The following is a 25222-nucleotide window of genomic DNA, read 5'->3' as shown; positions in this document are numbered from 1 at the left end:
CGATTTTAGAGTCGTGCTTGTTTAGATAATGTTCAGCACTTATCGCTAAAAGAAATTGTGTGTAATCTTCTCAACACTTGAATTGAGCAAAAAATGTCGTGAACCAGCCCTGTAACACCTGTTGAAATTTTTCTAGCAGATAATAGTCTTTAGGTAATAGCCTCTCCGGCAGCAACTTAATTTGTGACTGAAATTTTTCTCAAATCTATTTGTATAGGTTCTTAGCAATGCAGTAATAAGGTGTAAGTCTGATATTTAATGATTAAGTACCTTTTTGCACTGATGTAATGGCAGTAACTGAGGGCGTTTGAACGTGCAGAGTACTATTGTGGCTCATTAGTCGCAGAACATCAGTTCCTTCTACCCTTTCTATGTTTGGTGTAAGGTTAAGGTTTGTAGTTCTGAGGATGAGGATTTATTTACATTAGATATAGCGCAACGGTGCTCCTTTAATCCATTTTTATATTTAACAGTTTTACATATCACTCCTGCACAACAGATAATGTTGAGGCGATTTACATAGAATTACAGAACAGTACACAATAAAAAGGAAACAATCTGAGATGGTCATGAACACAATAAAGTGGTGAATTTTTAAGGTTTTCGCAAGAGTGAGCAGAGTGGGTCAAGGTGTTATATCCCGAGGCAGATAGTCTCAAACTTGCGAAACTGGTTAAAAACGGTTGTTGAACAAAGGTGATTTTCCAATCTTTTGGTTGTTAACGTGTCAGCTTCGGAGTCTTCTTTCAGCGTCTTTTCTTTGATGGTATCCAGAAGAAACCTTTAGTTGTAACTTTCTTTTATGCAGTGTGTGCAGTGATGCTTTAGATGAACGTTATTCTGTCATGCTGAGGCAATTTGTCTTTCTGATAATATTTCAGATGAGGATGCTGAAGCGGTCTTTCTACATTATTTCTGATGCTGTGTGCACAGATATGACTTTGCTCTGGGTTAATGAAATGCAAAATTAGAGACTTCACTTACAGGTATAGTACTTTCCTTGCCACACTTAGATTTTTGGAAATTGTTTAAACTTAGAATGCTGGATGTCCTTCAGTTTTTCAAAATAATCCTTCTTATGGCACTAACATTCAGTTGCCTGGTGCTAAATCTTGCTTTCTTCGTCCGTAATTTCAATCACCTATAGTATTAAAATTAAATAGTTAATACATAATACATGTAAATTTCCCCATAAATAATTTACAAGCAGAGTATAGAATGGTAGCCTGAGAGTACTTGGATGTAGGAGTGAGGATTTGTAGAATTTCCAACATTTTATTACGCTCACAAAGGATACATGTAACCTATGGACTTGTAACATAGAATCCCAAAGCAGAAATTAAAGTCATATGGACTGGCACCAAACAGATATTTAAACAAGCATTTACAATGCAACGGTTTCGCCTTTTCAAAAGTTAGAGCTATTGGCATTGTAAATGACAATTTTTTTGTTTATGTCTTGGTTTTGAAAACAGATAAATAAATGGCATTGTCATTTACATTGCCAATAGCAAGCACAGCCAGGGGGGCAGACAAAGCAAGCACAGCCAGGGGACAGGGTAGCAAGCACAGCCAGGGGGCAGGGAAGTAAGCACAGGCAGGGAAGCAAGCACAGCCAGGGGGCAGGGAAGCAAGCACAGCGAGGGGGCAGGGAAGCAAGCACAGCGAAGGGGCAGGGAAGCAAGCACAGCCAGGGGGCAGGGAAGCAAGCACAGACAGGGGGCAGGGAAGCAAGCACAGCCAGGGGGCAGGGAAGCAAGCACAGCCAGGGGGCAGGGAAGCAAGCACAGCGAGGGGGCAGGGAAGCAAGCATTGCGAGGGGGCAGGGAAGCAACCACAGCGAGGGGGCAGGGAAGCAAACATACAGAACAGCTGTTCAAGACAGTTAATAGATATCTGTTTTCCCGAGTAGAACTAAATAAATGACAAAATCCTTCAGGACACACATGTATTCACTTAGCACTCAATGAACATCCCTAACGGGCACATTTGTACCAAATTGAGCCATCATTATGTAAGACTCTGGACAAAGCAGTCTTTAGTGAGCAAACCCAACCAAACACACCTGGTCAGTCAGTGAAAACCGTGGGACTGAATGCAATGGATGTGCAGACCCCAAACAGCGTTACTGTGCCCTACAAATGGTAGGCATGCGCTTTGCAAATTGCACAAACATAACATACCATAGCACCTAGGAATCCTGCCCTGCTCTGCCAGAATTCCAAGTACCGCAACTACTCCAACTGTAACCTTGAGTCCAGGGGTGCAGCAGGTGCAGTGGCTCCAGGGCAAGTTCCAGATTACCAAATAGGCAAAGTGGGCACTGGCCTATGGGCCCCACCCCTTTGAGGGGCACGCGACGATTAATCAAAGTAATATTGGTTTGATCTTGAAAGAAAATTACAATCAAGGTGTCCTGAATTGTTTCCCAAATATAGAAAAAAAATAATCAACTCAAAGAAACGACAACTTTACATTAAAGACTCGATAGATAAAATGAAGCGTTAATGTAATGTACCCATTGAATATTTAAAGCTTTGTTGGTTTATTAAAAATGTTAACATTTCTTTTTTTTGTTCAATAACATTAATATTTGTTAATGTTTCGTTTTGTGTAATAAAACTGTTTTTTAAAATTGTTGACTGATAAAATTAAAAATGTATTAGGAGATAATAGGGGGAGAGGGGACGAAATTTCGACTGCCTAGGGGCCTCCACAGGGTTTAATCGGCACTGACCAGGGATCAAAGGCTCGAGAAACCCACTGCACTACAAATGCAGCGATTTGTTTCTATGAAACCCGCATATGAATGTCCGTTTTCCTTGTTTACACTACGGCCCAGGCTGCCCTTGCCACTGCGTGCAACATTACAATGAAGCCGCTTCCTGCAGCCGTCTCACAGATTCAGAATGTCAAGGACATGACCTTCCTCGTCCTGTTAACACCACCAGGTCAACAGCTCCTTTCTTGCTGGTCGAGCTCTCTACAGAAAACCTACGTTTGGTAACATCACGTTGCATGCCAACAGTTCACATCCCAGATAACTATTTGCGTGTATACCTTACGGAGAAATCTTTAGGCTCAAGCGTATCTGCAGCAATGAGGTCGATTTCAACAGGTGCCAGAATGAGATGCTGGAAAGGTTAAAAGCTAGTGGGTATAGCGATGAAGGTAGACTCGAAAGTGCTCTCTACAGAAAACCTACGTTTGGTAACATCACGTTGCATGCCAACAGTCACATCCCAGACAACTATTTGCGTGTATACCATACGGAGAAATCCATAGGCTCAAGCGTATCTGCAGCAATGAGGTCGATTTCAACAGGTGCCAGAATAAGATGCTGGAAAGGTTAAAAGCTAGTGGGTATAGCGATAAAATAATTGATGAAGCTATTAAAAAAGCCAACACACGACCCAGGCCACTCTCTCAACGATGAAGCTACATTGCTAATTCGATCAATAAAGTGAGGCCCAATCTGCGTGCACAAAATAAAACTATGGAAATCTACTATAGGCAAGTCTCTTCAGGCCCAATGCGGCAAACATCTACTACGCCACTGGGAACCAATAATCAGGGGCATTCAGAAATCATTAGCCAATCCTCTAGGACATGGGTGCCCTCTGGAAAGAACCTCCAACAATACCCAATCTATCTTGATCAGCGCACATTAAATTCGCAAAATGACAAAACCATGCCATAAGACCCATAACATCAAAGTCGCTCTACAACAAGTACTCAAACAAGTACTAAAAAAATCCGCACTGATTTTACTGTTTAATGCCTGCTCAATGTTCTATATTGTTAAGGTTTTAATTATTCATACAATAAATGTATTATTACTGTTCAGGGCAGGCCTTGGCTCGGCTCTCCCGGTTAATTTGTTGGTTCGACCATCTCTACTCACCCAGATCTACAGCCTGAATGTACTTGTCCAGGGCCGGCTTCAGCTGCTGTAGGCTCTGCGCCTCCTCGCACAAGGTACGCGCCAGGCTCTCTCCAGGTAAGATCCTCTGCAGCAGGCTGCCCAGTATCACGTTCACTCGAGGGCAGCCAGCGGGCAGGGGCGAGCTCTGGGGACCGCACAGCGGACACTGCTGGAGGGGAGCCTCGTCTCCGGACACAGGCCGCAGGCAGCCCCGGCACAAGCTGTGGCCGCAGGCCATGGTGACCGGTTCCAGCAGCAGGCGTCTGCAGCACGGACAGCACAGCATCGGGGTGAGGCCTGCCGGTCCAGAGTCACACTCCACTGGTGTAGCCGGTAAGTCCTTCCCACGCAAGCTGCTCGCCACGCTCGCCACCAAAGGCCCCAGCTCCTCCGGCCGCAGCCTCCCCAGCGCCGCCGCGGCGCTGTAAGAGTCCAGAGCCTCGGACACGCGCCCAGTTCGGGCCAGCGCCTCCCCCCGCCGCAGCCACAGGCTCCGCTCGGGCCTCGGGAGCTCGGACAGCTCCGAGGCGTAGATCTCGGCTGCCAGCCCGTAGTCCCCGGCACGTGCCGCCTCCTCCGCCACCTGCAGCATCTCCGAGGAGACCCCCAGCTCCATGGTGGGGAGAGTGTGGCAGGTCCCACCGCTCCCCTTAGTCGTGCATGGTGGCCGGGAAGCGAAGTCCGCTCTCCCGCCCCTATCTCCCCATTGCAGAGAGGGGTGACTCCTGTCCAAAATACCCCGGCCTTGACCGCTATCTTACTGTCTACAATTTCTTCTTCTACGGGCGCATTATGCCCGCAATTACGAGCTTTACGGGGCGCAGGGACGATATGTAACACACACAGGAGACTTCAACCTTTCAGGGAGGGGGAGACATTCCTGGAGTGTCGGACGGAGTATGATGCCCTGGCATTGGTTGGCAGAAGTCTTGGCGTAGGATTGGCTGATGTACCTCCTGTCAGTTGTTCGCTGGCATTGGAGCTTTGTTGGAAGGTGTTATGTATTCAGATATGGTATCTACATAGCTCGTGGCGAGAGTTAACCCAGTTCAGTTTATTTTTCCACCCTGTCAGAAGCAAGTCTGGAGGTCTGTAGATGCCACTGCATCTAACTGTAGAACTGGGAGGATTCCGCCGGTGCCTCGTGTAATCCCATTGACGTGGTGGCCCTCGTGGGGGGTCACTCATCCTTATACTCCGACCTGGCAATAAAACAGGCCCAGGTACAGAGCAGCGTGCCCGCACATCTAAACCCACATAAACAAGTCAGGCCCGGGCCGTGCTGTGATTGGCTGACCTCACGGGGGTGTCCCGGGCCAGCAGCCAATCACAGCGCGGCCCGGGAAATGACGTCACGGGGGTGTCCCGGGCCTGCAGCCAATCACAGCGCGGCCCGGGACACACGGCAACAAGGGGCGGGGCTTAAAAAAAGCCAGAGAAACGCCCCCGAATCGCGTTTTCCCCGAGAAAGCGCGATTGACAGCCTCTGTCTCCCAATGGCTAGCCTCCATTTATGGAGCTAGCCAATGAGAGACAGAGGCGGGTCATCGATCACATATACAACTCAATAGGTTTTTTAGCGCATGCGCACTACGTGTGCACTTGCAGGCAAAACCTAAAAAGAATACTATTAATTAATTTTTAATGTAGATTTTTGAGATGGGAATTTCCCCTCCATGGACAACAGGTGTTTTCCCCTGCCCTGAGTTACCACCTACTTGTATCTGGTATCCTGACTTTTGAGTTCTGGCCTCTGCCGCACACAAATCTATTGTGTTTTGCAAGGACTATGCCTAGACCTATCCCTCAACTATGGTCCAGAGTATGAATCAAGGGCAATGAAATTAAGGCGTACTTTCATGTGTTCATTTTATTCCACCTGATGAATCATGGCAAGGTTCTCGCTGGCAACCGCGCCTCGGTGGGCTTCTGGAAATACCTCCCACTAGCTCCCATCGGGCGAGTAGCCCTGGCAAAAATGATCATTGTCCCTCGCTTACTGTATTATTTCACCAACCTCCCGGTGGTGCCTCCCAGAAGTTTTTTCCACGAACTGGACTCGCTGCTCCGCACCCTTATATGGGGAAATGGTCGGCATAGAATAGCCCTCGCCAAACTTAGACTATCCGCCACACAGGGGGGCCTGGGTGCCCCCGACTTCGAATCGTACTTCCTAGCAGCGCAACTTCAGTGGCTCTCGTATTGGACGGCGGGAAGACATTCCGGGGAGACTCATACAACGCACTGCCCCATCCCGGAACTCTGTCGGCTGCTGCTCCCTGGCATCAATCCCTGCCGGACCTACCCCTTGCAGGTGTCCGTGGCCCGCCAATGTATGTTGGAAATTCACCGCATGGCAACGAGGACCACTTGCTACTCCCCACGGCTGCCACTAGCAGGGTGGCCACGCGGCGTCTCCTACTTTACGAGCGCCATGGTAGGAGCATGGACGGACTCTGAGGTCACGGAGGCGGAGGCACTATTTGAGGAGGGCCAGCTTCGCCCGTTCGCACAACTTATGGAGGACCTTGGCCTCCCCCCAGGGCAGTTCCTGACACATCCCCAACTCATCGACGGCTATCGCCCACATGGTGATCTAACGGTCAGTGAGCCCTGCGACACACCCCGTAATACACACTATCCTCTACATGGGGAGCGGAAGACACCTAGTCACTTGGTTGTACAAGTCCATCCGGGAACTTACACACAAGCCGCTACTCACTCTTAGTACGGTGTGGGAGGACGAGATTGGGAGACAATTACATGACCGGGAGTGGGACAGAGCGCTGGAATTCCCAAAGAAGGTGTAGAGAAACACGCAGTTCAAAAACATACAATACTACATTTTACATAGGGCTTACCAGACCCCGGCACGCTTCCAGCGTTTCTATCCTGACACTCAGTTCTTATGCCCCAGATGTCACTCCCCGTACGCACACTTCCACGACATGTTCTAGGACTGCCCAACCCTTCAGCCTTACTGTTCAGCCATACTTGACTTCATTAGCACCCTCGCAGGCCTCACCGACCTGCATTCCTGGGAGGCAGTCCCCCTGGGGACATTCCACAGGCCAAAAACACACAAGGTGCAGTTCAGATATGCTGCGCTATCCTTGCTTCTAGCCAAAAGGAACATAGCCATGCAAAGGCGCGCGCCAGCTGGACCCTCACTAGAGACGTGGGCGGGCGCAGTGAGAAAACGGACTGCAGCGGAAGAGGATGCCCTTCGGGAGGAGGAAGCTACAGGTCCGCGCAAGCGTCCTATCTCCCTAGAATGGGCCACCCTATCCCACGAATCTCTGTCAGATCACCAGCGTGATACCCCAAGCCCCTCCCAACACGCCCCGCGCCCCGGACGGCATCGATGCCCTCATAGGGAATAATCGACATGCCCCCTGCCCCCACCCCACCCATTTCCGAATCCACCCCTCCGGCCTCCGCTCTGTTCTACTCCACTCTTCCCTCCCACAATTGTTTTACTCCGTAGATGCGCTCAGTGCAATTTGCCTGCCCAGCTCCTTTGGCTCAGTCCACATCCCTCTCCCACCCCCTCCTCCCCAGTTAGTTCATTCCCCTCCGGGGCTTTCTCTTTTCTCTTTTCTCTCTCCCTCCCTTCGCAGGGACACTGCTTTCTTTACCAAGTTCCCTCACCCCACACGTAGTCGCCCTGTTTCTTTCCACCAAATTCTCCTTGCGCTCAAGCTACATCAGTTCTAAGCGGTCCATGCCCCTACTCCACGCGCCTGTGGAATATTATATACATCTAACGGGAATGTCTGTACTATTGTATCACCTTCGTCGCATTATTATTTACTGTGAACATTATTTCCAAAAATCAATAAAAAGGTTTTACAAAAAAGAAAAAATCAGTTGTTAGGTTTTTCTGCACCTGGATGTAATCGGGTGCAGAAAAACAGGACACAATTTTTTTCCAGACAGAAAAATTAGACTGAAAAGACGCACAAGACTCTGGGTGCAGCAGAAGCAGCCAAGACTTATCCTGTTTTTTTACTAACTGGGGGAAACCCACAATTCTTCCCTCTGTTAGAAAATGCTTTCCTCTTCCCTTCCCTGCTTCTTCACCCATATCCCCCAACCAACCACATGCATATATATTTATATATATATATATATACCACCTGCTTAAAAAAAGTGGTAAATAAAAGAAGAAAAACACTATGAAATAGTGAATGGCATGTTGTTTGACAGGCAGGAGAATCTGTTCCTCGTGGCAACTCCCCAGTCCATAGCGCCAAACTAGTAACTGTACGTTACTGGGGTAAATCTACCACAAAACAATTACGTGAGATTTTTCTGCCACCCCAGTACTGTGCAACTTCTAACAAGGGACTATGAGAGGTCTTGGACCGGTCCTGTGACCTGGAGGGTCACACCAAGTGTGCCCTTATTTAAGGCAGAGGACTGTCATGGGTTTACCAGCTAGAGCGGTGGTGGCAATGCACCCTGTTGTAAGGATCAATAGCCTGATGAGATCTTTGCATCATGGTCAGTGGAGGGGCTTCCTACTGACACACCCATGTTATGCTCCATTTCTATTCCTGTGCCCAGACTTTGCGCTAACATCAAGTGCATGTTTAGGGTGTTGGTGTGCGTAGCATAAATGCAATGTGAGAGTGCGACAGAGTAAACTGCATCTCCTGCCTGTTGTGTATACAAGTGGGACCATCTATCCCTCTTTTATACTCCAGTTCAAAGTCCTCTGTTACCAAGGAATAATGTGCTCTACAAAGTACTCAGGTGCCTGCTGTGACACCAGGGATGGTGTCAGCCTGACAGTTTATCTAAGTTGAAGGGACATCACCTGAAGGTTGTATTACTTAATGGAGACGCTGTGTACCTGTCCTGAAGAGCCTAGAAGTCTGCCTAGAAGCCTGCCTGTCTGGTAAGAAAGGGAAGGGAGTTTGACTATCCAGCAGGAAGACAAGTCTGTCCTGGAAGAAGCAAGGTCCGACACATCCTCGTTCTCTGTAGGGCGGGCCGCAAAGCCATCCAGCAGGACCAGCTAGTCTGAGGGATGCCAAGACTCTCCCAACAGTTCAAGGCAGAAAATAAAACTTAACGACAACATGATTGTTGAGGTCCAGTAGGACGATTGTCTGCTGCCAATAGGCCCATTCAAGGTTGCATTTGCCAAATTCCTAACACAACAGGGTCTGAATCTACTGACTTCCTGGAGAGCCTGTGTTGGGCTTTTAGCTGCTGAATTTCTTACTACTGTGTGTCAGAGGCCCATGAGGGACTACAACTACTCCAGTGTCGAACACCCTGTCTGAGCTTACGCCTGTGGTCCAACCGGCCACAGTGTGGGCTCAATTGCTGATGGTTTGGCCTCCAGAGGGGCTGCACTTACAGACAGGCCAGGTGTGACTGCTACCTTGGGACTGCTGATCTTCAGGCAACTGCAATGAAAAGACAGAGTGGGTGCCCTACTGAATGCAGCCCTACATCCAGGACAAAAGCGCTCCACAAAAGCCTGCTGGTGGGTGACTGCTCTCTCGAGTGTTTGGGCGTGCCATTCAAGTGTTGGGAAACAGGAAAGAGACCCAGACAAGACTGACTCATCCTGTGAAAGGGTAAGACACTTACGACTGAGCATACACGCATTGGGGTGACTGGAGTGACAGAACTGACCCTATACTATATTCATGATACTCCTAAATGCCCCTAGAGGGGAAGAGGGTATCAGAACCGGACGCACCTGTCTGCAGCACATGGTAGTCTGGCATGCCTGCACTATCTTTTCAGCCAGACTGTCCATAAAGATGATTTTAGGGCCGCTACGCACATAGAAGGGGGAATCTCAGACCATTCGCTGATGGAGGTGCAACTCGATGATCCGGTTATGGACTTCATGCTACCCCCAAGGGTTGATCCGTGATATTTAAAAGACAAGACGGTCAAAGCTCGTATGAGAGATGGAGCAGACTTCTATATTAAGGAGAACGAGCGGCCTGTTGAATCAGCTTGCGTGCTATAGGATGAATTCAAGTCAGTGATCCTTGAGGACACGGACAACAAGGGGACGGAAATACTGGGAGAGTCTGCCTGAAAGACCTGACCCTGCCAATGCTAACGAATGAGGACCGAGACGCACTAGACCAAGACCTGACAGTAGACTAAATAAATAAGACAATAAGAACCTTGCAAACAGGGCAAGCGACGGGGCCTAATGAGCTTCCCATAGAATTATATAAAAGCATCATCAATATCTTGTCATTTGATGAGAAGCTCAGAAGGAGTACAAGCAGCACGGAACCGGCCATCCTCTTCCGAAACCTCCTCATTAGCCCCATAGTCAAAAAGCTCCACAGAAAGATTTGGAGATGGTTGAATCGGCAATAGATCCAAAGAAGAGTTCCTACGTTGAAGTAAGGAAACATCCGACGTTCCTGAAGGCGGCAAAAGTGTTGCTGAAGATTTCAAGGGGACTAGAGACATCAAAGCTGAAGGTGGCACCAAGGATGCCGCCACCGACTCAGCGGTCGACGACGAAGAGAGGGGTTGAAGTTCCGTAAGGAAAAGCTTCTGTGCTGTCGACGAGGCAACCGTCGATGAGGCAACCGTCGACGAAGCAGGTGGAGCCTTGAGAGCCATCGACCGTCTCGTCGGCGAGAAGGCATCCGTCGACGACTGACCGGAGACAGACCTCTTTTTTGTCCACGACGAAGTGAGGGAGTGGCAGACGAGCGAGGCTTCACCGACACCATGACAAACGTCGACGGAGAGGACGCTGACAACATAATCATTGTAGGTTGAGGAGAAGAGAAGGTGAAAGTCGTCGTTGTAGCAGTGGCGACGGAAATCATCGTCGACGAGGAACCCATTTTTTAGGCAAATTTGTCTCCGGAAGAGACTTAGACGTCTGAGACTTAGAGGCAGATCTCAGAGGAGTAGAGGGCATAAGTAGTCACTTAGAAGGAACAGGAGCCCTTTTTGAGGAAGAAGTCTGGCCTTCATGAGTAGAGGTGTGGTCTTTCTTGAGCACCTTAGCCTTAGCAGATACCATCTCCGCCTCACAAGCCCTCTTCTTAGAGATGACAGTCCTGAGAGAGGAATCACTCTCAACATCCGATATCCTTAGTCTTGAGTTTCTGTAACCACAGAAGTTGACCTTCCTCTCTGTCTCTTAAAGTCTTTTGAGGAAAAGTCCTGCAGATTTTACAATCTCTCACCTGATGTTCAGGGTGGAGGCAGTAGATACACTTTTTGTGGGGGTCTTCGGAATGAAGCCAGAATTTCCCACAAGACTCACAGTGTCTGATGAGTGACCTCTTTCTAGTAGACAAAGCAGTGAAGATATTCTGAAGAGTTTCTGAAGGGAAAAGGTAGAGGTACTGAGCACAGGGTCAGACTGATTTGCATATGGCCATGTCTGAACTGGGGTGGCACAGTGGGCTAAAGAACGGTGATGGATTAAACACAGATCTGTTGACTGGGTATGAGTGGATTGGTTCAGATGCTCCGTCCATCACCACCCCCTTTTGTACCATTTCGTTTGCCATAAGTGTGGCAGGGTATGCTCAGACGTGAGTCCATTGCTCACTTTGCCACTGGATTCAAGCAAGCCGGGCTGAAGACGGCTGTAATGCCAGAAACCGGTCCTCGGAAGCTTGTTTCCGGTCCAGGGAAGGCATGGCTTGGCAGTTCGGGCTGGACTGCTCCCATGAGGCACAGGGTCAGACTGATTTGCATATGGCCATGTCTGAACTGGGGTGGCAGAGTGGGCTAAAGAACGGTGATGGATTAAACCCAGATCTGTTAACTGGGTGTGAGTGTTTGATTGGTTCAGATGCTCCGTCCATCACCACCCCCTTTTGTACCATTTTGTTCGCCATAAGTGTGGCAGGGTATGCTCAGACGTGAGTCCCTTGCTCACTTTGCCACTGGATTCAAGCAAGCCGGGCTGACGACGGCTGTAATGCCAGAAACTGGTCCTCGGAAGCTTGTTTCCGGTCCAGGGAAGGCATGGCTTGGCAGTTCGGGCTGGACTGCTCCCATGAGGCACAGGGTCAGACTAATTTGCATATGGCCATGTCTGAACTGGGGTGGCAGAGTGGGCTAAAGAACGGTGGTGGATTAAACGCAGATCTGTTGACTGGGGGTGAGTGTTTGATTGATTCCGATGCTCCGTCCATCACCACCCCCTTTTGTACCATACTGGCATAGAGATGGGCATCTTCTTCTACGGCAGACGCTTCTATCTCGTCTTGGTCAGATTCTTCCCAGAAGATATCCAGAGTGTGTTGAATGCTCTGATGCTGACTCTCTCGCCGTCGAGCCTGATCATCGGGTAGAGTCCTCTTGGACCGAAACGAATTACAAGCGTCGCAGTCTTTCTCCATGTGCGCTGGAGAGAGGCACAAGTTACAAACTTGATGTATGTTTTGCGAGGGTACTTGGCGTGGCACCCAGGACAGAAATGGAATGGAGTCCGTTCCATTTGCAGTTGACTGGCCCTACGCAGCAAGGCCCGACGGTTGCCCATGAGGTTTTCTATCGAACATGGAGAGTTTGTTGATCTATTTGAAACACTGCGAACAGGGAAACGGGTACTGAAACAATACCGTTGAGGGTAGAGTGGACTGCGGGAAACCCAAAGAGCGGTTTCGGAGCGCAGCAATACACATCCGAACCCATTTGGGGTAAAAACAATCTAACAATGGAGTCGATGTCCATGCGCACTATCACCGAAAGGTAGAGTCACCTTTCCTCGTGATTGGAAATACTTCTTCATAGAAAAACAACTTGCAAACATCCAGACCCAACACAAGATGGCAGGAGTATGCAAAGCATGTGCATCTACAGCACACATGCCTCGAACAGAGGATTAATGGCCTCAAATCCCTGCCGTGGTATCTTGTCATGTTGTGGCTGAGTGTGCCATGTGATGTGGCAGGCTATAGTGCTTGGTGTGATTTGGTCATTTTTGACAAGGTGGAGTGCTGAATGGATAGACAAATTTTGATTTTCTTTGTTTTTGGGATCGTGTGATATAGTGCGGTAACTATCGTATGATGTAAATAAATTACATTGATAATATACCATAAGGATGTGGGGTGAGTGTTATTAGGGCCGAAGCCTTGCTGATTATATGCAGAATAACAAGTCTGGGAGGTCACTACTGACTAGGGCAGGTTAGCAGCTGCACAGGCCTTGGGCATTGATCCTATTGAGGATAATATGTGACGGGCCACTGGTGACTGGAGCTGGCTAGCAACAACGCTAGCCTCTGGTATTCATTACAGGCAGGGTAAAAATACATGTCAATATTGACTGGAACTGGTTGGCAGTAGAGTTGACCTCTGGCTTTGAATATTTGCAGGATTTAAGGTACAAGGGTCACTACTGACTGGAGTTACTTAGCAGGATAATAGGTCTCAGGGAGCCAATACTGACTGAAGCTGGTTAGTATGATCACTAGTCCCAAGGTGCTACTAATGACTCAAGTTGGCTAGAATGATAACAAGTCCCAGGGGCCAGTACTAACAGGAGCTGGCTAGTAGGCTTACATACAGGCCCAAGGCGCCACTATTGACTGGAGCTGGCTAAAAGAATAACAGGCCCTAGGGTGGTGGGGTGCGAGTGGCACCAGTGACCGTAGTTGGCTAGAAGCATTGACAACCTTTGGTATTGATTAAATGCAGGATTATAGGTCATAGGAGGCACTGCTGAATACAGCTGGATAGCAGCAGTGGTGGCCTCTGGGAAGAAGGAATTGAGAAAGCATAACTGGATATACTGGTTTCCTTAATACCGATAATTGTTTACACATCAATGCCACAACCTGCATTGATATATTACATTACCAATTTACAATATTCTTATATTAATTTGATTGTGTATGTTCGCCTTAATATGCCTGCAAAGTTACATGATTCTATTGGGGCCCAGAACCATTTTATTTAGTGAAGTCCATCTGCACACTTTCCTGTATCTTGTAGTAAATTGAATATTGACAAACGGAAGTGTTATTTCCAGAAACAGTGAATTCTGCAGCTTGTCTGTGTATCTTTTATCTGCACTTCACGGACTCTGCACCTCACGGACTCCTCACATTCCTCTCGAGAGAAGATCCTGCCTCCTACTCATTAGTGTCGTTTCAGTAACTGTTTCTATCACATGTTCATGTGTCATTGACTTGTATTAGGAGCAAAGTGTATAAAAATACATTGTGTAGCATTAGCATTATATACTCCAACTTGCTTTAGGGTGGATGCTTTCGTCCATTGCAAAGACAATTGTCACTTGTTATTTTGCTTGGCCTTTTGCTATTTTTGCATTAAATATACGATAGATTTGTTGGCCTCCAGGTGTGTTGTATTTTATTTTACATATCATAAAAAATGACGAGGAAAATGACAGTCGAGTATACACATTCTTCATTTAAATCAACTCACAGTATACAGTTCTGGAGGTTCAGTCCTACAGACATTATCTCTAACTGAACGCAGGCACCCTAGGAAGCATGTGCTTTTCAAACCAGTTGCCCTCTGATGCGGCGTCCGTCCTCGTTATTGGATAAGTCAGTATGTCCTGAATTTTAGGAGGGTTACCGTATCTAGTGCACCCTGTTAGGCAGTGCTCACCTGTGGCAGTAAGATGTTAATAGGCACCTTATCACCTATGCACGGTGCAGGGCTTTGAGTTACAGAGCTCCTCACGCTGTGGAGAAGATTAGGTCACATTTACCCATTTTCCCATATTTGGTCCTGATGAAATGCCAACAGGTTGCCCCATGACTACACAAGGCATGAAAAAGGTTGACCTGAAGTATAGACCCCAGCTTACCAGCAGGTCCATAGGTGATCAATACTTTCACACAGTGATAGGGGCCATTAGTTCCTCAATTTCTCTGCCACTGTTTTTAATCTCAACATGGATCAGGATGATCACATTAACTATATTGCGGCAACTGGTCGATAGTTGATCTTATATTCATGCTTTCACCAATCTCACATATTATGACACAACATCCTCTGTCCTACTATGCTCATCCGGCATACTTAATAAAAGATCTCCGACAAAGTGCCCTCTGGTGGTGCCCGCCAGGCATTATAGCGCCGGCCTGGTGAGGAGTATTGCCCAATGATGAAGCATGTCACCTTCAGGTGAGAGAACGCAACTTGTCTTAAAAGCACCTGCTTCCTAGGGTGTCTGCGTTCAGTTACAGATGTCTCTGGGACTGAACCTCCGGAAGAGTATACTGTGATTTGACTGTTTTATTTTAACAAATGTACATAGCAGATATTGGCGCTTGCTTGTTTAACAAAAATGATCGGATACCTGCCTCGGAGCGCACTTCTTACAGACGAGTATGGGGTTATCATGTTGCTGTCACAAGCTCCTTACCTGTGCGAGTTATCGGGAACGATGCAGGGGCAGACCCAAACCAGCCACACGTGGAGATCAATGACAAATACTGAAGAATTAACAGAGCTTCCAAGCTGGTGACCATTACTTAATTGACCTTGAAAATAAAAAACACATTTTTAGTATTCTGGTGACTCATGACCATAAAAAACAAAGGTTATACATTCAATATTGTGTCAAATACTTAAAAATTGAACTGGATGTGCTGAATCGGATATTGCCCCAGGTCATGCGTGATACCTTACGCCACTATTGCTTATGGGACTTGTAGTTTTGTTTTTCTCATTAAAAGGATGGGCTCTAAAGTCCCAGTGTTCTAAGCAATGTTGGTCAAAATCAGAGGCCTGATGGAGGATAAAGCATGACATGGCTCTGCTTAGCAGTAGATTACTGACAGTTCCCCAGCCCTTCAATTCTTTGACCTACAGAGGCTTTTCAGCCGTTCATATTTTTTTTCAACGACTAATAAACTTTTATTGCAGCTTGTGTCACTGAAGAGATAAAACCCCTGGGCGTGTTTAATTAACTACTGACAAACATGAACAATCAAGAACATGAGTTTCTGGAAAACTATCAAGCACCCAATCAGAATCAGTCGCCCTTCACACCCAGGAATTCTTGAGGCATTGGAGAGGGTGAATTGCACGTGGTATAAGAGGAACACTACATTGAATCAAAGCTCACTTCTCAGGGATGTACTGAACTGCCAGCCTCATGGCACACTTAGTATAGAAAGAAGGGGTCCCAGACAATACACAACAAATTACACAATTCAAAGTTTGATGCGTTGGATTATTTCACAAAAGATCGAATCAAGGTGCAAAGTGTTTTAATTTTCACCACACCTGTGCTAAACATTCATTAGCTCATTACTCAAGACATGAATATACACATATTAAACACAATTTCAATAAGCCCAAAGGGGGGAGGGGAAAGTGCAGGGGAGAGAAATATGCATTTCTTGATAGTTCAACATCACTATTCAAACATTTCAATTGCGTGTGACCATATTTGAGAATCACAGGAGAAAATTACACAGATCCCCAGGCGTGGGGTCAACAGCAGTGTGTGAAAATCAACATCATATTTTTGTACTGAATCTCCTATTTAGCTATATACATTAAACTGTTCTGTAGGAGTTCAAATTAGTAGAGAAAGTCTACGTTTCGACCCATAGAATGTAGGACAGTATATCCTTACTACGCGGGTCTTCGTCAGGACGTGAGGGAAGGGAAGGAATGTGGGGCTGTTCCTAAAGGTAAAACAATGAGAAGAGACTTTAAAAAGGTCTCCGAACGGAGTCCCTACACGATAAGTCAAAACAGAAAAAAATGTATAAAGACAGAAAATTCATAGAAGTAGTGATTGACAAGGAGGTATGTAACCCATGTTACCTGCTCAGGAGTCAGATAAAGGCCTGGTAACACATAGTTCTGGCTGTAGCCGAGCGGAATAGTAGAATTAGCTGTACCTAAGGGTCAATTAGTGAAAAGGCCAATCAATGAATGTGCTCGCCACACACGTTTGTATTAAAAATATGGAAACACTTAACCAATACTCCTACCTCTACAGCGGTGCTGTGTAGGATCATGCAAAGGGTGTCAATGCGGTTGGTAAATTAGGTCCATACGCGTCAAAGTTCATCAGTGAATCTGTGGGGTTTTTTGGGGAGCCAGGTTAGTATTAGCGTCATAGCAAGTCTGGAAAAACGGGTTCTTATTACTATTCTGTTGCTTGTACGACAGGCGTCTAAACACAAATGACACTTAATTATCAACTCACCCGGGATGAAATTTAATGATAAACAGCGTGCCGGCGTCTGTCACGGTCGAGGCACAGTCACAAAGTGCTGATAAAGAGGTGTAGAGGTGCAGTATCTAAGGACCAAATAATGGAAGCGGCAATCAGTGGATATGCGCGCTAGACATACCGTTTGTACATCAAAGGACATTAAGCCCGATATCGTACCTCTGCTTAGGTAGGAATCCTTCAGCACGCTGTCATTGCGGTCGGATGGTTTTTTAATATAAACGTTAAATGGGTCCATGCTCCACCATTTGATCTGTGGATTAATATAAACCAGATTTAGTGAAAGCGTTACACTACCGCGAGAGATGAAGCAGTCATAAGACGCAGCTCGATTTAAAACAGACGCCGCGCAAAGCTGGACTCACCCGAAGTATTTTCTGTAGGCGCGCGTACGAGGCAGCGTCTAGTCCATGCCTGGAAAAATCAGGAAGTGCTGCCTTGGAAACGGAGGCCAATTTGTAACCTCGCAAAGAGCGAGACTGGTGTTACCAGGGTAACCCAGGACGCCAGCAAGCGTCAAGACGAGCGTCCATTAAATTAGAAGGAACGTAACCGAGGAACAAAGGACTTAAACGAAGGATTATGTTATTGATATTGTTGATGGGGCACTTAGCTATTACGGTGGGAAGCCTTTCTTTATTTATAACGACAACACAATGCTTTACATGGATAATGCGCGGACCTGCCATTAACACGGTAGTCAAGGCGCAACATTGAAGCACTAAAAGGGTAGTGATCACAATATTCACACAGATCATAGAATTGGTAAACACATCTCAAAACAGTGGACTAGACCCGCGTCAAAACAGCTTTTGCCAAACCAGGTATTTACACACGTATTCCACAGGCAGAGACATACATAGTGGTTCAAGACATTTTGTTGTCGGACCTACCTTGCAAGGTGGTCAAAGGCACAGTTACTCAATACATTGATATGTTCAATAGGGCACAATGATCAATAGAGATATCGCATAGTGGGGCGCAGTTCAATATAGACATGATTCTCAGTACTGTGCGTGAACCTACCTCATGGTGGTTAAGACGCACGATTGATTTAAAGAGTGGCCATCTGAGAAAAACTGCTTTCTGATTCATTCAGGCCCATGCGTACTGAATCAAAAAACCTGATCCATTTTATCTCTCTAATGTTGAGAATTGGCTCAAGATTGCCACCCCTGGGGCCCAGTCTCACTTGTTCCAGAATGGTCCACTTAAGACTTTCCGGGGGGTGAGCAAGGTTTTTGCAGTGGTCTACCAAAGGTGCTCCCTCAACCTTACACCTTACACGGCTACAGTGTTGCAAGAAACGTACTTTTGCTCGTTGCTGAGTCTGGCCAATGTATATTAAATTACAGGGGCACACTATGCAGTAAACTACATTGGACGAGTTACAGTTAGTATGTGACTTTAATGTCACTTGATGTTGTCCATGGGCAAAAACTTTGGTCTGGATTGTGCCTGGGCAGGCTTTACAAGAGCCACAGCGGTAATGACCCACGATGGGAGGTAGGCTCCACATTGATGTTAGGGATTGCTCCTTTGCGGTATTCAAGAAAGAGCACACCACGTGATCTCGAATATTCTTCGCTTTTTTGAAAGCGTGAAGTGGTGGGTGGCTACAGTTGAGGTCCTCGGCGATCAAATGCCAGTACTTATTTATAGTTTTCTTTATCACATTACTTTTTGTGGAGAAGGTGGTCACACATACGATGCGTTGATCATCGTTGTCCCGTTGGGGTCCCGGCTGCAGTAGAATTTCCCTTGGGTTATGCCAAGCTCTCTTTTTGGCTTTTTTGACCAAACGCCTCGGGTACCCACGTTCAAACAGCCGTTCCATCAGAATGGCTGCTTGTTCATCATAGTCATCCTTTTTGCTGCAGTTACGGCGAATCCGTAAAAATTGCCCGAAGGGCAGATTGTCACGGAGTCCCCGTGGGTGATGGCTCGAGTACAGAAGCAGGGAGTTCCTCTCCGCAGGTTTCCTAAAAAGGGTGGTTTGCAAGGTCTCATTCTCCACAAAGATGGTTAAATCCAGAAAGTCTATAGATTTCTTATCATATTGAATAGTGAACTGAATGTCCGAAGTACGCCCATTTAACCAAATGAAAAACGTTTCGATATCCTGTTCATTCCCAGTCCAAATACAGATGATATCATCTATGTATCTCATCCACATGTTTATTTTAGGTCTGAAGGGATTGGCATCATTGAGTATGAATACCTCTTCATACATGGACATGAAGATAATGGCCAGATCAGGAGCAAATGCCGCCCCCATCGCCACGCCCCTGGTCTGAAGGTAAAAAGAATTGCAAAAAATGAAGAAATTCCTCATCATTGCAATTTTTAATAGCAAGATGATAAAGGATGTAGGCACACGGGTTGGTGCCTCCCGTTTGTCAAGTGCAATAGTCATAGCTTGCAGGGCCTCATCTTGGGGTATGCTGGTATACAGTGACACGATGTCACAGGTTACCAAGATTTCTTCATGTGAGTTATATGGACGTCCGTCAATCAGATTAATGACCTGTGTGGTATCTCGCAGGTAAGTTGTAGTTGCTTCTGCTAAGGGCTTCAGAAAGAAATCAATGTACCTACACAGTGGTTCCAAAAGAGAGCCGCAACCCGACACTATTGGTCGAACAGGCCTCATCTCCACTGCATCCCTCCTGGAGAGGCCCCACCTCCTTTGAACCACCCAAACACAGGACAGGCCTCACCTCATCTGCACCCCTGGCCAGGCCTCTCCCCCTCTGCACCCATGGACAAGCCTCACCTCCTCTGCACCCATGGACAGGCCTCACCTCCTCTGCACCCCTGGAAAGGCCTCACCTCCTCTGACCCCTGGACAGGCCTCACCTCCTCTTCACCCCTTGACAGGCCTCTCCTCCTCTGCACCCCTGGACAGGTCTCTCCTCCTCTGCACCCCTGGACAGGCCTCTCTTCCTCTGCACCGCTAGACAGGCCTCACCTCCTCTGCACCCATGGACAGGCCTTACCTCCTCTGCACTCCTGGACAGGCCTCACCTCATCTGCACCCCTTGACAGGCCTCTCCCCCCCTGCACTCCTGGACACAGGCCTCACCTCCTCTGCACCCCTGGACAGGCCTCACCTCCTCTGACCCCTGGACAGGCCTCACCTCCTCTGCACCCCTGGACATGCCTCACCTCCTCTGCACCCCTTGACAGGCTTCATCTCCTCTGCACCCCAGGCCTCACCTCCTCTGCTCCCCTGGACAGGCCTCTCTTCCTCTGCACCCCTGGACAGGTCTCTCCTCCTCTGCACCGCTAGAAAGGCCTCACTTCCTCTGCACCCCTAGACAGGCCTCTCCTCCTCTGCACTACTAGAAAGGCCTCACCTCCTCTGCACCCCTGGACAGACCTCACCTCATCTGCACCCCTGGACAGGCCTCACCTCCTCTGCACCCCTGGACATGCCTAATCTCCTCTACACCCTCTGGACAGGCCTCACCTCCTCTGCTCCCCCTGGACAGGCCTCTCCTCCTCTGCACCCCTGGACAGAGCTCACCTCCTCTGCACCCCTGGACAGGCCTCATCTCCTCTGCTCCCCCTGGACAGGCCTCTCCTCCTCTGTACCCCTGGACAGAGCTCACCTCCTCTGCACCCCTGGACAGGCCTCATCTCCTCTGCACCCCTGGACAGGCCTCAGCTCCTCTGCACCCCTGGACAGGCCTCACCTCCTCTGTCCCTGGACAGGCCTCATCCCCTTGCACCCCTGGACAGGCCTCACCTCCTCTGCACCCCTGGACAGGCGTCACCTCCTCTGCACCCCTGGACAGGCCTCACCTACTGCACCCTGGACAGGCCTCAGCTCGTCTGCACCCCTGGGAATGCCTCACCTCCTCTGCACCCCTGGACAGGCCTCACCTCCTCTGCACTCCTGGACAGACCTCACCTCCTCTGCACCCCTGGACAGGCCTCACCTCCTCTGCACCCCTGGACAGGTCTTACCTCCTCTGCACCCCTGGACAGGCTTCCATTCTGCTGCACCCCTGGACAGACCTCTCCTCCTCTGCACCCCTTGACAGGCCTCACCTCTTCTGCCCCCCCTGGACAGGCCTCACCTCTTCTGCCCCCCTGGGCAGGCCTCACCTCTTCGGCACCCCTGGAGAGGTCTCACCTACTCTACACCCTCTGGACAGGCCTCATCTCCTCTGCTCCCCCTCGCCTCCTCTGCACCCCTAGACAGGCCTCACCTCCTCTGCACCCCTGGACAGGCCTCACCTCCTCTGCACCCCTGGACAGGCCTCTCCTCCTCTACCCCCCTGGACAGGCCTCACCTCCTCTGCATCCCTGGACAGGCCTCACCTTCTCTGCACCCCTATACAAGCGTCACTTCCTCTGCACCCCTGGACAGGCCTCACCTACTGCACCCTGGACAGGCCTCAGCTCGTCTTCACCCCTGGGCAGGCCTCACCTGCTCTGCACCCCTGGACAGGCCTCACCTCCTCTGCACCCGTGGGCAGGCCTCACCTCCTCTGTCCCCCTGGACAGGTCTCACCTCCTCTGCACCCCTGGACAGGCCTCACCTCCTCTACACCCGTGGGCAGGCCTCACCTCCTCGGCACCCCTGGACAGGCCTCACCTCTTCTGCCCCCCTGGACAGGCCTCTCCTCCTCTGCACCCCTGGACAGGCCTCACCTCCTCTGCCCCCCTGGACAGGTCTCACCTCCTCTGCACCCCTGGAAAGGCCTCACCTCCTCTGCAACCATGGACAGGCCTCACCTGCTCTGCACCCCTGGACAGACCTCACTTCCTCTGTACCCCTGGACAGGCCTCACCTCCTCTCCACCCGAGGGCAGGCCTCACCTCCTCTGCACCCCAGGACAGACCTCACCTCCTCTGCATCCCTGGACAGGCCTCCCCTCCTCTGCATCCCTGGACAGGCCTCACCTACTCTGCACCCCTGGACAGGCCTCACCTCCTCTGCAACCATGGACAGGCCTCACCTGCTCTGCACCCCTGGACAGACCTCACTTCCTCTGTACCCCTGGACAGGCCTCACCTCCTCAGCACCCCTGGACAGGCCTCCCAGGACTCTCCTCCTCTGCCCCCCTGGACAGGCCTCACCTCCTCTGTCCCTGGACAGGCCTCACCCCTTTCACCCCTGGACAGGCCTCTCCGCTGCACCCCTGGACAGGCCTCACCATGTCTGCACCCCTGGACAGGCCCCACCTCCTCTGCACCCCTGGACAGGCCTCACCTCCTCTGCACCCCAGGACAGGCCTCACCTCCTCTGCACCCCTGGACAGGCGTCACCTCCTCTGCACCCCTGGACAGGCCTCTCCTCTGCACCCCTGGACAGGCCTCTCCTACCTGATCAGAAACCTTTCCAGGTTCTCTCTTCCCCCTGGGGGGGCTGGGAGGGGTCTGTGAGGGTCTGCAGATGGAGGTAACTGCCCACCAGACAGGGCTCCTTCCTCCTCTGCAGCAGGCTGGACACACCAGGAGAGGCCGGAAGTGATGTCACCACCGCTGCTTGTGCTGTCTCTGCCGCCGCTGACCCGGAAGAGGAAACCCTTCTCCCTTTCATACAAAGTGCAGCTCAGTGGAGTTCATCAGCAGGCGAGGAGCGCCCTCTGGTGGCCGCTGACGGAACCGCCGCCTCCAGGCTCCAGCAGTGAATACATTTCACACAAACAAGCATATATACCTGCAAAGACCTGGGATTTCAGATGTCACAGACGGGAATGGTTTTAAGGGTCAGATAGGTCAAGTACAGGGCCTCACACTTGGCTGCTGCTGTAGAAAAGTATTTATAGCTTCACTTCAGGAGAGCATCTTCCAAACACTGATGTAAAGGACTTGAGAGTGTTTACAGAAAGGTGACAACTGGAAGTGGCAGTCTGTACTTCAATGAATATATCTGTATTTCAATGAATATATCGGTATTTTAATGAATATATGAGTATCTAGGTCAGTTTTGCAATTAAACTGGACAGCTTATTTATTCTTTTAAATAATTTATTTGCAGTTTTTCAAATCCACAACGTGCTGGATAGCAAAGTAAACAGAGATAAATACCATGGAGTTTAAGACACCAGATCAGTGACAATGAGGCATAGGTCATGTGTCAAAGCGACAATTGAAGGAGCTTATTTCTAATTTTCCTGTGTCTGTGACTTTTTCCTTATATTTAATACGGTTTTATATCCTCGAACAAGATTGAATTGTAGGTTCTAATTAGGTTTTGAGTTTCTGGTTTAAGAGCACAACCTAAAATATTAAGACACCGGCCTCTTCCAGGCTTTGTTGTTTTGTTTACAGTAACCACCATCCTCTCTCAACAAAGATTCACTGACAAAAAATTAAAGCAATATATCTTTGAAACAACTCATTCCTAAGATAGAGATATCAAGTATGAACCAGAAATTTCTCACACAGTTTGCATTGTATTATAAAAATGAGTGGGTGTTACAGGTCTGAAGAACTGGGGAGGGGCATTTGACTACTGGAAAATATTCTACTCCTTCACATAGGCCCCTATATCATCGTACGCTCGTCATCAATACACCATTGATTAGTGAGTGCGTCAACTCTTTGTAGCATTGTCATGCAAGCAGTCTTGAATGTCTCGACAGCAACATTAGTTCGGACGTGCATACATCAGAGCTCTCAAACCTCACCCATCATGAGTGACACTCACACATTTGGAGGTCGGTCTGAAGTGTCACTCAAACCTGGTTCATTTTTCCAAAACATGGGGATTAACTAGAACTTCACACGTGACTATTCGGCGGCACAGAGCAGACCCTCTGTCCCACATTTTAGTGGCAAAACTTATATTTCATCATGAGTATTGCACACAGTTCAGTGGAATGTTAAATTGAATGTAAATTTTAGTGAGACTTGGTTGTTAATTTTATAACTTTACATTTCTTCTGATCATGTCTATAAATTCAGTAATGTCTCTTCCTTTGGAATTTACAAAAAGACAAATGTTAAGTGACACCACTCCCTGTGTCTTTTTTAAATATCTAATTTTTTTATTGACTTTTCATACACAATGAGCATTTAACAGGGATTGAAGTTTATCAATTCAGCAGAGTCCAAGATACAGTGTAAACTAGAACTGGTGAGACGACATTGATAACAGGAAAAACGATAAATAAAATAACATCTCCAGATAGAGGTGATGTGTCCTAGAAGATCCCACAGAAGATAAAGGAAGGAGGACCAGGGGAAACAGGAGGGGAAGGGACATGGAAACAGGAGAGAAAAGTCAGGGTGCCAGGCCCCATGGTCGCCCCCCAAAAAACTAACTCCCACTACAAAGGCCATAGCCAGCTTACTCTTACCATGGGGAGTTAAATCATGGAATATTGCCATTTTGTGAAGCAAGGTCTGAGGGGCCATGAATTGCGGTGCCCCCCTTGGTTGGTCAAGGTATCCCAAACGGAGCCCAGTAGCACAAAGTACTGTACAGTCCACAGGAAATGGAAAATGTCACAGGCGAGTGCGCTACACCATCAGCACCTCCAGCACTTGGAATCGTCTGCCATATGTGCTTTATAGATCCACTCCGGTGTCAGTGCCAGTGGTGTAGGAACTTGAAATAACTGATTTCAACCTGACCTCCTGAGGTATACTGCCATGATCTTTCCAAAGGTCATGGGAGTTCTGCTCAGAGAGTGAGAGGCCCAGCCTCTGCTCCAGCAAACAGCATAGATTGTAGGCAGCAGTGCTTTAAAAAAGGCTGTCCGCAGCTGTAACATACAATCCCTCCTTAGGGGCTGATTCTGATGTGGTTAGGAAGGCCTCCTAACGGCATTTGCTATGTCTAAATCGGATCGGGAACGTGTGTTACCAATTGAGGGCCCTATTACGATGCGATTAGGAAAGCATTCCCACCTCGGGCCCGATTAAGATGAGGTTAGCAACATAGGCTCCCATTGACGTCAATGGGAGTCCAACCAAATCATATCTGGAAGCATCCCGACGCATCATAATCGGTTGGTTGGACTCTCCCGATCCGATTTAGCTGGAAACCATTCCCAAAACCATTTGGTCGGGAAGCATTCCACACCGTATCAGAATCGGGCCCATATTATCCTTTAAACCTTTCCACATCAGAGT

At 48.5% G+C, this 25222-nt stretch overlaps 1 long non-coding RNA gene across 1 annotated transcript; it reads right to left on the bottom strand.

Moving 5' to 3' along the window:
- Positions 1–219: 219 nt before the first annotated feature.
- Positions 220–22513, bottom strand: LOC144806340 (uncharacterized). Its single transcript, XR_013605771.1, has 3 exons — positions 22350–22513; positions 15296–15413; positions 220–1141 (listed from the first exon to the last, which is right to left on the bottom strand). It is a non-coding gene; the product is annotated as an uncharacterized LOC144806340 (long non-coding RNA).
- Positions 22514–25222: the final 2709 nt, after the last annotated feature.

The sequence above is a fragment of the Lissotriton helveticus genome (assembly GCF_964261635.1).
Source record: "Lissotriton helveticus chromosome 1_1 unlocalized genomic scaffold, aLisHel1.1 SUPER_1_unloc_64, whole genome shotgun sequence".
NCBI classification, from domain to species: domain Eukaryota; kingdom Metazoa; phylum Chordata; class Amphibia; order Caudata; family Salamandridae; genus Lissotriton; species Lissotriton helveticus.
This window is presented reverse-complemented; position numbering and strand designations above follow the sequence as displayed.